General features: G+C 38.5%; 1 non-coding gene across 1 annotated transcript; it reads right to left on the minus strand.

Annotated features, from left to right (window-relative positions):
• Window positions 1-13604: 13604 nt before the first annotated feature.
• Window positions 13605-13769, minus strand: LOC119230247 (U1 spliceosomal RNA). Its single transcript, XR_005121707.1, has one exon. It is a non-coding gene; the product is annotated as a U1 spliceosomal RNA (small nuclear RNA).
• Between the last annotated feature and the right edge of the window lie 1177 nt (window positions 13770-14946).

Here is a 14946-nt window from a genome sequence, read left to right on the forward strand (position 1 = left end):
GAAGTAGAGCTCCTTTGACAGTCCATGTGGGAGGGGAAACCTCTTAACTTGTTCTAGGGCTCTGTTAGTGTGAAAGGTTGGAACAACTACTTGTGATAAATGCGCCATCCAAAATAATAGGTAAGATGCTAATAACTCCATCAGTAGGGGCAGCTCTAACTCCTTGCATTTATACAATGATTAGAAAATATGGTTCGGCTTCGTTGGCGTAAGTTTGTTCCTTCAGGAAAAGAAAAGAACAGAAAGATGACCTGGTGGCCAGCCTGGTGAAGCCCTGGGGAGAGTATATGCAGGAATGTGGACTCATCCATTGAATGCTTAGATCCTGGGCAGACAGTGACCTCAGTGAGTGCCTGTGTGGGTGGCACTCTCCCAACCTCACTGGGGTTCCAGCTGGCACTCAATCTCCACCAGGAGATGGAGCATTTCTGGCAGGGAGCAATGTACCATGGACTGTAGGGGTTCCTGGGAGATGGGGACTGACAGCCCCTGCTTTCAAGGAATTTTCTGTTTGGAGGACAGAATCTGTATCACAGGCAACATGTCTGGCTGTTACATGTACAGAGCCAACCTAAGTAGTGGAAGATAGAGGTAAAATATGCTTCCTGTGAAACCAAGAAAAGCACAATAGAAATTACCAGAGGTTTTCCATGACTGTGAACACATGCTACAAAGAGACAATGCAAGTGCACACAGTGTATAAGAAATCAGGGCTTCCCCGGTGGCACAGGGGTTAAAGACAGCACTATCAAGCTATTGTCAGCACTGCAGCATGAGTTCGATCCCCAGCCAGGGAGGTGACCCACATTGCGCAGCAGACCTCTCCTGCCTTGCCCGCTGTGCCCCTCAGCAGTGTATTTCAGCCAATCTGCTGTTCTATTACCTGCTCTGTCTCTGGTGAATCCTCTCATCCCCCCTGCACATCTGGCCTGTACCCCAGTTCTTCTATGCATAAATAAATAAATCTTCCCAAAAAACCCCACAAATCAGCTATCTTCACTTTTAAAGAATATTTTATAATTAGAGGAGAGACTTCTGAATTTAGTAGGAAAGCCATAACACAAAATATTTCCTCTTATCCCATTGGTGGTGCAAAGTAATTCACCTATTCAAAATGATGCCTCTCAGAGAGGAGCCCCTTTTCAAATAGGCAGCTTGGTATAAAGTTCTCAGTATAGATATTTAAAAATCAGAGTTGAATGAATTTTATAAGTAAAGACAATGACTTGCCTCATGTCTACTCAGTTTAATTTAAAAAAACTTTTTAAGTTTTAGAACTATGTTGCATTTGCAGAAAGATCACAGAGATAATACAGAGAATTCCCATATATCTATAGTTAGTTTTTCCTATTGCTGGCATTTTTACCTTCGTTTGGAACATCTGTCACATTTAAGCAACCAATATTGACACTCATTATTATTATTAACTAATGTCCATACTTTTTTCACACTTCCTTAATTTTTACCCCATGTTCTTTTTATGTTCAAGGTTCCCATCCAGGATACCCCCTTACAAGAAGTCATCACATCTCTGTAAGTTCCTCTTGTTTGTGAAAGGCTCTCAGTGTTTGGTTTTGGTGGCCTTGACAATTTGAGAAATGGTATCATATATTTTGTAGAATGTCTTCTGTTGGGTTTGTGTCATATTTTCCCATTAGATGGGATTATGGCTTTTGTAGGAAGAAAACCAGAGGTCAAGTGCCATTCTCATCACTTTGGAAGGTACGTAATTCTCAAGATGACTTGTCACTGTTGATGTTGACCTTGATCTCCTGACTGAGGTAAATATATTTATATTCCCCCATATAAAACTGTGAGATTTCTGAAATATAGATTTACTTTTTTTCTCCCCATTTCATACCCTGTACTTTTGGGAAGAAAGTGATTAGGCACAGCCCACAGTGAAGGAGTGGGTAGTTATACTCCATCCCCGAGAGGATGAATTGTCTAGATGTGTTATTTGGAATTCTGCGTGAGAGATTTATCTCTTGGCCCCCAGAGGTCAAGTTTTGCTGCCAGATAGGTTAAGAAAACATTTTTTTCCTTTTTAAATTTTGGTATTGTGGATAAAGGTTTATGATCCAGAATCAGCATTACTCAAAAAGTTTTACACATTGCACCCTAATGACAGAAGAGACTCAGTGACCCTTCTTTAACAGGAGAGAGAATGACAAGGACTAGGAGGAACAGGTAATGGCAGTGTGTCTTGCAGAGCCCTGGATGGTCCCAGCCATCACAGATAGCTTGGCTATACATTCTTAAACAGCATCTATTTGTTTCCATACCTTCACAACACATTCAGTGTAAAACATGATGCTGGGAAATTTGATGATAGTACAGTTAAGACTAGACTTTAAAAATATAAGCCAGGGGCCTCCCTGGTGGCACAAGGGGTTAAGAAGCTGCACTATGAAGCTATCCACAGCCACTGCAGCACAAGTTCAATCCCCGGCCAGGGAGGTGACCCACAAGGCGCAGCAGACCTCAACTGTCTCACCCGCTGCTCCCCTCAGCAGTGTATTTTAGTCAGCCCTCTTGTTCCATTCCCCACTCTGTCTCTGGTGAATCCTCTTCACCGCCCCCCACCCCGTACCTCTAGCCTGTATTCCAGTTCTTGTATGCATAAATGAATAAATCTTTTAAAAATGTATATATATATATGACAAATTTTCCCTTTCTTGCATTTGTCAGGCCTTCTCAGACATACATTTTCTTTTCTTTCTTTTTTTTTTTTAAAGATTTATTTATTTATTTATTTATACAAGCACTGGGTACAGTCAGAAGCGAGGGAGGGTGAGAGAATTCACCAGAGCCAGAGCGGGGAGCAGAGAAGGCAGACTGACGAAATACACTGCTGAGGGGAGCAGCGGGCGGCAGGAGAGGTCTGTACGCCATGCGGGACCCTCCTCCGGTGGACGGGGAGCAGCCGGGGATCCATCCGGCACCGCAGAGGCTACGGGCAGCTTTGTAACTCAGCGCTCAACCACTGTGCCACCGGGGAGGCCCTTAGACATACATTTTCACAGAAACTCTTGAATTGGGTGTGTATGGATGGAAATCTAGGTGGCTCTTGCCCAGGACTTGCAGTCACTTCCCACAGTCACCAGGGACCCTTTCCAGTCTCCTAAATGCCTGCCACCTCCTGAGAGGTACATACCCTCCTGTAGGCAGCCATACAGGCCACACTGTCTCAGGATAAATCTTATTTCTCTTTAACGCCTCTTTCCTTCCTCTGCTCCCAGCTGGGTGAGATCCTCTTAGGATTTTTATTGTTCAATCCTAGCTCCTCTGTGGACTCTATATGTCTTCTGAAATTTACTTCTACCCAGGTTATTATTCAAAATATTCCACAATCTGTCCTAGAACTACAGCTGGGCCTTGTTATGTCAGGCACTACTCCTTTAGGTACAGAAGGCCTTCAAATGGGGACCTTGCTAAAGGATGTGTGAGGTCATTTGGTATGGCTGAGAAGAATCTATGCTATTTGAATGTATAGGAAAAATACATATTATTAAATGTTTTTTATATTTATTAGTTTTATTATTTTTATTGTCATTATCCTTTTCTTATCCTCTTCTGATTTTATTTTTTTAAAAATATTTATTTATTTATTTATTTATACATGCACTGGGTACAGTCAGAAGTGCGGGAGGGCGAGAGAATTCACCAGAGCCAGAGCGGGGAGCAGAGCAGGCAGAAGGACCGAAGTACACTGCTGAGGGGAGCAGCAGGTGGCAGGAGAGGTCTGCGTGCCATGAGGGACCCTCCTCCAGTGGCTGGGGAGCAGCCGAGGATCGAACCGGCGCTGCAGAGGCTGCGGGCAGCTTCGCAACCCAGCGCTCAACCGCTGCGCCACTGGGGAGGCCCTATTAAATGTTTTTAATCACATTAGTTGTTGGAGCCTTAGAGAATTAAGCCCTAGCCTTCACTCGCTGTATTGTTTATTGATGTATTGTTATTGATGTATTGTTTACCTCCTCTAAGAGTTGACTTCCCAACTGTGGAGTCACTCACTGGAGCCTCAAGAAGCCATTTGTTTAATCAGAGCAACTGCCGACCCAGTATTGATACGTTGATATTCACACTTAACCCCCAAGTCCATTAGCCCATATTCTTATGTTCTTAGGGCTAATTCAGCAGATTGTTTGAGCTCTGGGCTTCACCAGAGTGTTAAAAACTGACTGATAGGAATGTATCTTTAGTGATGTTTTTTCTTACTTCAGTCTTCAAAGGAGCACAGGTCAGGAAATTTCCCTTCTATTGATTTAACTTGATCTCTCTCCAGCTATGTCTCTGCTGCCCAAGATCGCACGCATCTCTTCAGTGTACCACAGTAATCCTCTCTTTTCCACCTAATTTAGAGGACTAATATAGATATCTTTAAAATGGTACAGACTTCTGAGGAAAACAAGTTATATGTAATTTAGATGATGAATAATCTTCAAATAACTCCCTGAATTTGAGCTCCAATTAGGGAGAAATAATTAAGCCTGTTGGCACTGAAGAAATAAAATATTTCCAACCACTCTCTGATCTTGTTCGTATCTTTTTTTTCAAAGTCCAAAAATTAAAAATAATGATGCACTAGAAAATAAGTTTATTATTCACCATCTGGTTATGCTACTTGATGAATTGACTGGAGTTTCTCAGAGACCTGCTTTTCAAAGCCCCCCTGGAGGGTACAATCCCCTCAAGCCCAGTTTCCTTGGCGTCATTTAACTGCCTGTCACCAGCTTAATTGCCTATAGGGAAGGCCTGAACTTTTTTTTGGTCAAACCCTTCTATCCGCTAACATTATTTGCCTACTTAAGTCGTTTTATACATTTTCTGTTAAAATAATATGTATGTTTTAAAACTGCTTCTAGAGTTCATTTGGAAATTTCCTGTGTGAAAAATAATCTTTCTTGTGAAAAATATTCCATTGTATCTTGAATTGTTTTTTGTTTGTTTTTTATTTCTTCTTTTATTTATTTTTTTCAAGTTCTGATTTCCCACTAGTTTATATAACTGTTTCAATTGTTTTTATGTAGATTATATATGTAAATTTTTATGTAGTTATTGTGATTTATATTTTCATTGTTTTCTGATTTTTCTTTCCCCTCTGAATAGATTAATAAAACTGTTAAGGTCAAGAGTTAAAAATTATTCTGTATTTACAACTCTATTACAGGCTTTTGCTTAACTCGTTTTTTTTGGGCCAGAATAACCTGTAGTCTTGTTTGGTTTTGCTCAATCTGTGTTATCAGCAGTAAACCACTTAACTTCCACATCTCATCTAAAGGAAGGGCTTGTACTAGATGATTTCTAAGATCCCTCTAGCTTTATAATTTGGATGATAAAATTTGACTTGGCAGATCTCCTAAAAAGATATTCTCTGAGTTTGAGATGTTTGTCCTAATGTCACCATGGATGTCATGAATTTGGAAAAACTTCTTTTGAAAACTCTCAAAGTCAAAAAACATATTCAGTGACTCTAAAGATTCAGTGTCCTAAGCCATATTTCTGCTGCTTGGCTCAAGGTCAGGAGTGCCCCTGGGGAAGGCCACATCCCTGGTATCTCAGCAGCAGGTATGTGAAGATGGGGACCATGAAACTGTCGACAATAACAACACCACCACACATAATTATTTCTCCTTAATTGGAGCTCAACTGTGAGCTGAACTCACTAATTTTCAGTCCTACATTCTAGCACTTGGCCTCCTCACTTTTTCCATTTGCATTTTGTTCAAAATCCTATTTTATTTTCTGAACCTTTGAGTGCAAACTGCAGTGTTCACAAAAGCAGTTGCATAAAAATTACAATCAAAACGTCATATCCTATAAGCATACCATAAGCTGATTGTTTTTAATGTTTTCTGTGCTCAAGCAGATGGATTTAGGACATGACAGTAATAATAAACAACATTTATTTAAACAACAGATTTTGATCAAGGAAGTCTCCCATTGGTTTCATATATAATCTTTACTTTGGTTTTCTCAGGGCAAAAATTGCACAAAAGGAACAAACCACAGCTCTTGAAATATAATACCAGTTAAAAAAAAAAAAAAGCACAAAAAACCTCAAGACAAACTGGCCTAACAATGCAAACTACAACTTAATAAGATCCTACCACACCTAGGCAACCACCCATAACCAATCTATATCCTGGAAAGACTTATGACTAAACAAAAGGAGGAGAGACGATGAAAAGAGTCAGTCATGAATTTTTAATTTGTAAGCACAGACTGATCCAGAGAAGATTTAGAGCAAATTTTATTCCAGTGCTTTTTATTTTTTTTTATCATATATGATCTTTGTCTGTCAGCAACAGCCTTTGATTGCTTTAGTCAATCTGAAAAGCTAGGAGGATCCTTGTTTAACCAGTTTTTAATAACTGCATCTCTATGCCACCCTCACTATCCTTTCATTTGCTTTCAGAACAAGAGATCTTTACTCACAACATATTGTATTTAAAGATATATAATAATATGATTAAGGGGGGAGGGGTCATGGGCAGTAATTATACAGGAAATGAAAAATTAAGAATGTTACATTTCTGACCCAGGCAAAGAGCATAAATTACAATTCTACCATAGCAGTTCACTCTCTTTCCCATGGGGATGTTGTTATGATAACACTGGTAACAGGATATTTCCCATTTTGAGTCAAAGATACTTTATATTTTTCATAGATAGAAAATGTGAATTGCAGTAAGCATTCATATTTAATATGTAAGCAAATGTAGATACTGCAGTTAAACAAAAGGGGAGATTCACTATGAGAAATTGAAAATGTGTGTTTTGTGGAAATGATTAAGACTATACTAGGAAGATAATACTGCTTTAGTGAGAAGTATGTAGACTAAATACTAGTTGCTTTTGTTTCATGCCTCAATTTTTGTGTTAAAAGTTAGGCAAAATACCTTGATCTTGTGGCTTAGTTATTTAAGCCAGCTGTGTTCTTCAGATGTGCTCAAACTATGAAAAGCAAAAGTTTAGATTTTTAAATTTTAAAAAAAGTCTAAATTTTTCTGAAATTCCAGTGAGGGGAATATCCTCTATTATCATTAACAAATACCATTGAAATACCCAGGACTACACATAGAGACACTGTGGACCGTGCTTCATTTTTATAGTCTGGGTATTTGGTAAACTCTTAGTCAGCAACCTCTCCTCTGTGCTTCGCTCCTTCCATAAGCTCCTTACCAAAGAGGGTCAGTGTGGGGAGAGCTAGCTTATCTGTGGGGATAGTAGCTGGTTCTCCTTAAAATGTTATTTTCTTCCTATTGTCCTTATTAGATTTTTAAAATCCATCTCTCTCTCTCTCTCTCTCTCTCTCTCTCTCTCTCTCTCTCTCTCTCTCTCTGTGTGTGTGTGTGTGTGTGTGTGTGTGTGTGATTTACTCCATTGATAAAAATATTGAGTGCATTTATGTACAAAATGAGTAGTGGGTAGAAAATAGAAAATTAAATATCATTGCTTTTCTTCACAGAGATGTGTGGGGAATAAGACATACTGATGTATAAAATAGAAAGTGTTACCTGTCATAAAAGGGAAGGAGGTGAAGGACCCTTTCCTTTGGGTTAAAATGAAATTGGATTCTGGGTACAACTTTATCTTGGCTCCAGTCTGGATAGTTGGTCAGGCTCGCCGATCATCTATCATTTAGAAAAATCTAATATTAGAACCATTGAGGAGTAAGATTTGCTGAAGGAGATACTGCAAGATAAGATCAGGAAAATGGTTGACTGTCACTAATCCATCTGGAAATATTTATTGATGGGAATGCAGAAGACAGTAAGACAGACATGGTATCTGCCATCCAACATTCTGAAAGTTGTTTCAGTGAAGGGTATGATCAACCAGAGGGCAGAATAAGAGTGTGCAGAGAGAAGAAACTTTGGGGGAGAAAAAAACCCTAATTTTATCTGGTTATAGTTATGTCTTAGGTTGGACAAGAATGAGAAAAATGCCATAAGCCCGGGTCTAATATTTTCCTTCTTTCTCTTTTTGCACTGTCTGTGAATTAGGCAGAGGTACAAGGAATTGTACTGGCTAACAGAATCTGGAATCATCCCCCTGTCTGGCAGGGGTAAGACTGAGGGAGACAGAGGACTTCTTAGTGGGCAGCCTGGGTAGTGACACCAAGAATGGGAATTCCGGGAAGAAATACACACATGGTTCTGTACTGAAGAAGCTTCTGCTTAGTAGTTATATTTATTCTTTATTTCCTGCTGAATAACTTTTTATCTACCCAGTGCATATGTGTATATAGGTTTATTATATTTATTATACACTTTTCTGATATAAAGGATGTATAACACACAATGTACAAACAATATATACAATTCCCCTTATTGTAAATTTCATATAGTCAATTGATTCTCACAGATTACTTTCATTGAATTTTGCTGTAGCCAACCTGTGCTTACAATTGATGCAAGAGTAAAATTCTGACATGAGCATTGGTTGTATTTTCATTTAAGTGAACAAGTAAAACAAAGGTGACTCAATAAACTTCATCTGTCAGAACTTCATTCACCAGTGAACTTCACCTGTTCAGTGTGAATGGTTTTCTTACTGAACTGGCTCATGACGAGAATATTTTCTGACTTTTCCCCACTTATTCACAATATAATAGCTACAAGTAGGATACTTTTGAGTTTAAATTTTTAATATGTATTATTAACGTTTTTACTTTCATTATTCACTAGTGACATTTTCATTACATTTTAAAAGATAGACAATTAACAAAACAATAAATCAGCCCTGACTGGTGGTATTTGACAATTTCCATGGTATAAATATTTCCAGCACCATGTAATTGAATCTGTGGTGGGGACAAAGTGGGCATCAGTGTCCTATTACCCAGTATTTTCTCCCATTCAGATACAGCAGATGTAGTTAACCGCAAGAGTGAAATAACAATGGATGTAGTAAAATAATTAGGAAATTATGAGTTTCGAGTATTTATGACCATTTATTTATTTATTTATATTTATTTATTTATTTATACATACAAGAACTGGGGTATAGGCCAGAGGTGTGGGGGATGAGAGGACTCACCAGAGACAGAGTGGGGAACAAAGCAGGCAGACTGACTGAAATACACTGCTGAGGGGAGCAGCAGGTGAGTCAGGAGAGGTCTGCTGTGCCATGTGGGTCACCTCCCTGGCCGGCCGGTGATCGAACTCATCCTGCAGAGGCTTCACAGTGCTGCTTAACCCCTTGCACCCTTAGGGAAGCCCTATGGCCTTTATTTTAGAAAAAAATATGAACTTTATTTTTAATATAATGACTTTAGTTATAAGTTTCTATCAGTTAATATTTTAACAATGGTAGTATATAACAACTGATTTACAAAATTCATGGAAATTTAACAATCATGGCCCAGAATGATTCAGTAGAGTGGTACATCTGCCCATCTCAACAGCAACACATGTCCTCCCTTCTGTCCTGACTTCTGTGTCCTAGGATAACTCTGCTCTGACAGGCCATCTGGGATGACTGGAGCAAATGGCTTGCTTTAGTACTCCATACAAGTATTTCTCTTAGATTGGAAAACTTCTGAGTTATCATTGTATTTTAAAATGATTGACTTATAATTATTTTTATTTGGAAAATGTTTAGAGAAGAACAGTTATAGAATGTTTTCGTCTAGACTGCATAATTGAAAAGTAGCATTGGCAATCATGGGGCTGATTTAAATAATGTAGACAAGAAGCTGGACCGTACAAAGCCCAAACTTCTTGCGCTCATTCATGAATGCAGATTTTCAACAAAGTAATAGACATAATTATAGGATTTGTATAAGTAGTCTAGACCATTGGGATTATTGAACATAACATTCTTTTTTTTTTTAAGATTTATTTATTTATTTATACAAGAACCGGGGTACAGGCCAGATGCGCCGGATGTTGAGAGGATTCACCAGAGACAGAGAGGGGAGCAGAACAGGCAGACTGATGAAATACAGTGCTGAGGGGAGCAGTGGGCGAGACAGGAGAGGTCTGTTGCTCCATGTGGGACTCTCGGCCAGCCGGGATCGAACCAGCACTGCAGAGGCTGCGGACAGCTTAACAGTGCGGCGCTCAACCGCCTGCGCCACCAGGGGAGGCCCTGAACATAACATTCTTGATTACTCATTAGTGATCTCAAATGTACATGGTGTGTGGTAATATACAGTTTGTCTAAAGTGTGATTCTCAAACCCAAAGCTGAGCTGTGGTAGCAAGTTTCATAGGAAGTGAGTTCCAGCACCGATTCAATACCCTCCCCTCTTTGTTTATAGGCATCTAAGTTTATGAAGAAATGAACATCTTTTCACAAAAAAAGATAAACTGCTATTTCTAGTGTTGGATGTCTATGGAAAAGTTCCAAGACTAAGGAAGAAATGGCCTTTGTGCATGTCTTAAATGTTTCAGGATAAATTAAAAGACAGAGAACAACAATTCATAGATATATTTTGTCAGTGTTCTAAGTTTCAAACAACAAATCCCTTTCTGGTTAGTTTAAGCAAAACAAAAATTTATTATAAGATATTGTGTGGTCATAGGCTCTCTAGGAGAGCCAGGGAATCAGAGTTAGAGGCCTAAGGGACACTACTGATTGCTATGGATGCAGACACTATAACTTTACTGCTGATTCTGATCAATGGATACCAGAATGTTTACCAAGGCTGCCCCCAAATATTATGCCATCATGCTTACCAGAAGATGAATTATTCTTGCTGATGAATCCGCTATGTTCTCTTGTGAGTCTTAGATGTGTGGGTATTTCTTATTGGTAGATCTAAGATTATCTGTGCTATAGATACTAACTGCCTGGGAGAGTGGATTTCTGGCTTCTTCTTGTGGAAGTGTGACCATAAAGCTTGAAAACCTTCATATGCAGGAAGGATGTTCGAAAGTTTCAGAGTGGCCACAAAAAGTTACAGATTTATTGCACCAGAACTGAAAAGAGAAAAATGTTAAAGTAGATATACCACTGCATCTAAAGATATAGGACCTTCCTCTTCTCTTATTTGCAGTTATGGGGTTTCACAAGGCTCTAGGGTATGGTCTTTATGAATGTCAAAGGTTTTCAGCACTATGATTGTTCTTGTAAAAGGGACAATTTATATAAAGCACAAGAAGAATTGTCACTGGAATACTGGTGTCTATTTGGAATTTAATTGCATCTCAGAAGTTTAGTATTTGCAGAAAAATAGATAATATGTTAGCCCAGTTGGAGTATACCCTCAAATATTAACTCCAGATATTCTGAAAATGTGTTTAAAGTTGATTAATATTTTGACAGCATCTAGAAGATATTGGTAACTATTTGGTGTATGGGATAGTAATACATATTGTATGCAGGTTTTGCAATATGAAAGGGGTTTTATAAAAGTTGTTCTTTTGAACATCAAAGACTGTTAAGTGAAATACTATTTTCATTGTTACAATTTAGGAATCTAAGTCTCAAAGAGGTGAACCTTTTACTTTGTTTAAATCATATACATTTAAATGACTCGTGTCTTAAATCAGATTTTTAACTCTAAGTGTAGGAAGATAGCTGCCACAGAGAAGTGGATAAAGGCCCTTTGTCAAGCATAACAGTGAGAAAGCCATGCAGAGGGATTTTGAGATTTTCAGGAGCTTTTTTGGCTTCCCCAAATTTACCAGTTTTCTCACTAAGTATTTGATTCCACTAAAAGAATTCCAGTTTGGATTCCTCTGGGACCATACCTTGCTGGTTACAATTCTGCTATAAGGAGTAGCCTCCAGATTGCACAGACTTTTAAGCAATGAATTCACAGGTATTTGTTAAGTAGCTGTGAGCAAGGTCCTGTGTTGAATCTTTGCAAACACTCTTTCACCCCTCCATGCACAAGAACAGATTGTTCTTCCTCTTGTTTATGAGGGGACAGAAAGCCAAGTCAGGATCATCTGTCTGGCAAGTCTGCCACTAGTGGGATTATGAAGGTTCAATATTTGAACACAGATTATAATTCTAGTTTGGTGAGTTTCCTCCTGTAATTATAGTTAGTAATTTAATATTGGAACTTTCCTGGGTTTTAATTTGTTTAAAGATTTTTAGAGATAATTTCTTTGTTTCTGTCTCCCTACCTCCTTCTTTGTAGAGCTTCTGGCTAATGACTTGGCATCTTTTAATCTTTTTTTAGCTAATGATAATGCATAAAATTGTGCTTTCATAGTGTTGCCATAGAACTAATGGGATCTGACAGTGTATATATCTTATAACTAGTCTGTCAAGTAGGGTATATGGCATGCTAACATATCACCAATGCATGTATTTAAATATTTTTGGTCTTCAATAAATTAAAAAACTTCTCAATCACTCCTGTTCAATTCATTTCAGATTTACCTAGGCTAAATGATATGAATGGTTTTCTATCAAGTCAATAGGAAGGCAACACATTTTTTATGGGATATTTTAATATATATGAAATTATATTTAGTTTCAGATATTTCTTTTTATGTGTCAAACTAGAAGAAAACCAACATAAATTGTTGAAAAATGATAAGATTTTCCTTACTTTTATTAAGTAGTACCCTAACAATAATAGAAAAAGTAGCATAAATGTACTCTTACATCTTACACTTGAGTGAGATAAATCAGCACAAAACACAATAGCTTCTCATTGGTCTGGACTCTCCAGTTAATGAGAACAACCACAAAACATTCAGAACATTGGTTCTGGTGAGAAATTCATTAAGATATACATACCGGTGGCCTCTCTGGTGGCGCAAGGGGTTAAGATGCAACCTATGGATCGGTCCTCAGCTGCTGCAGCACGAGTTCGGTCCCCACCAGCATGGGAGCAACCCACATGGTGCAGCAGACCTCTCCTGTCTCTCCCACTGCTCCCCTCAGCAGTGTATTTCAGTCGGTCTGCCTGTTCTGTTTCCCACTCTGTCTCTGGTGAATCCTCTCACCCACTGCAACTATGGCCTGTAGCCCGCAGCTCTTGTATGCATAAATAAACAAATCTTTAAAAAATATATGTATACATTCTGGGAACTCTGAGGCCAGGCTAGGCTCAACTGGACCCTTATTTCCTAACCAGGTCTGGGAGGATAGAACCATGAACTTACAGTAACGTGTGAATTTTTGGTGATATTCAAAAGGTTTCCTGTTCTTTTTTTGCTGGGTTATGAAACTACACTATTGGCCCAAGATAGAAATTCTCTTAATTCTGAGGTTCCTTGTCAGACATTCATTTAAAAAAAAAATGTTTATTATCTGTTGAATGCCAAGTACTCATCTAGGTTGCCTGCTTTCGCAGAGACACTCAGAGGGGGGAATTCAATCAGTAAACACAGAAATGGTTATGACAGTCTGAAAGATATACATGTAATGAAGATGAAAAGCAATGGGCTAGAAAGTAATTGGGGTAAATTTACACAGGGATTGTTAGTGATGTCCCATGTGATGGAGACAGTGGTGTTGAGACTGGAATAAGAAGCAACTGGTGATGGTACAATCTATGTTAACATTTCATGCAGATGCCATGCTTGGTGTTGTTTTAATGGTTAGATGGACTAATGCTTCTATTCTTTGAGACATAGTAGTTTTCTCACACTGTTGTGATACTTTTCTAGCACATCCTGATTATTTTATTTTTAGGTGAGAATGCATTCCCCCCTGTACCACAAATTATGCAGTCAAGTTTCCCAGTGGGGAACTCACAGAGGTCAGCACATCTGGAAAGCCATGGATAAAGAGGATCAGCCTCACCCTAAGAAAACCATCTTTGTGATCATGGTACTTTCCTTGCCAGGTAAGTATCATTCTGACAATCTTTAAAATTTATTTGTATGCCAGTGCTGAGTACAGAGTTAATTCCATTATGGGCTCCTAAGCGTAATTGCTGATATATAATTTCTCAAATATCATTATGCCCCCAGGAACTGCCTGGCTGCAGTGATAGTCTAAGGCGGTAAGAGCTGCTGTAGTAGAAATCACAGGTTGTTTAGAGCCTGTCTAGCTCTATCTTGAAGACCAGGGAAGACTTTCTGAAATAAGAGAATTCTAAACAGAGACTTGAAGGACAGATTAGTTTCCCATGCAAAGGAGAAGGGAAAAGTCTTCTACACGGAGTACAGTGTACAAAGACTTACAGTGAAAGAGAATATGGTACATTTTGGGAACCTGCAATAGTCTGAATTTGACTGTAGCATATTATGCAAGAGATAAAGTGATGAACAAGAGGAGGCTATAGGCATAAACAGGAGCCAGTTACAGAGGGACTGATAAGCCTTGTTAAACTTGTAGGATTTTAGGCTGAAAGAAAAAACTGTTCATTCATTCACCCAACACATTTTTATTAAGCACCTCCTATGTGCCATGCACTGTGCTAGGCATTGGGGAGGCATCAGTGAGTGAACAATCAGACATTGCAGTCTACATTCTAGGGGAGGAAAAGGGCAGATAACAAATGTAAGACATTCTTAATCAAGTAAGATGCCAAGATTTTAGGATTTTTGTGCTTGATCCAGTATGGAAGCCATTTTTCAACAGGGAGCATTCAAGAGATCAGAGGTTAACAGTAAAGAATATATATATATATATATATATATATATATATATATACTCTCTCTCTCTCTCTCTCTCTCTATATATATATATATATATATATATATATATCAAGAGAGAGATGAGAGAGAGAGAGAGATAATGACACTTGATATTTTGGCATACCTTTCACTTTTCTGAGTGAAACTAAACTAACATTTCTCAGACACAAGGACTGACTTTTGTCCTCCACCTGTTCTGATCAGGAGTGTTTCATAATCCTGAATCTCAGGTTCTCAAGAGTAAATATAATTAAATAGAAAGAGACTGGTAGACTGGTAGCAACACTACTATTAATATCTTGAAGTTATTAGGAACTCAATGAAAGGATACTGTTTTGTGGAGATTCTTTTGTAATGCGCCTTTAAGCTTAAGACAGCAGCCTCCAAAC

The sequence above is a fragment of the Talpa occidentalis genome, unplaced genomic scaffold (genome assembly GCF_014898055.3).
Source record: "Talpa occidentalis isolate TD23 unplaced genomic scaffold, MPIMG_talOcc4v2.1 talOcc4.6, whole genome shotgun sequence".
NCBI classification, from domain to species: domain Eukaryota; kingdom Metazoa; phylum Chordata; class Mammalia; order Eulipotyphla; family Talpidae; genus Talpa; species Talpa occidentalis.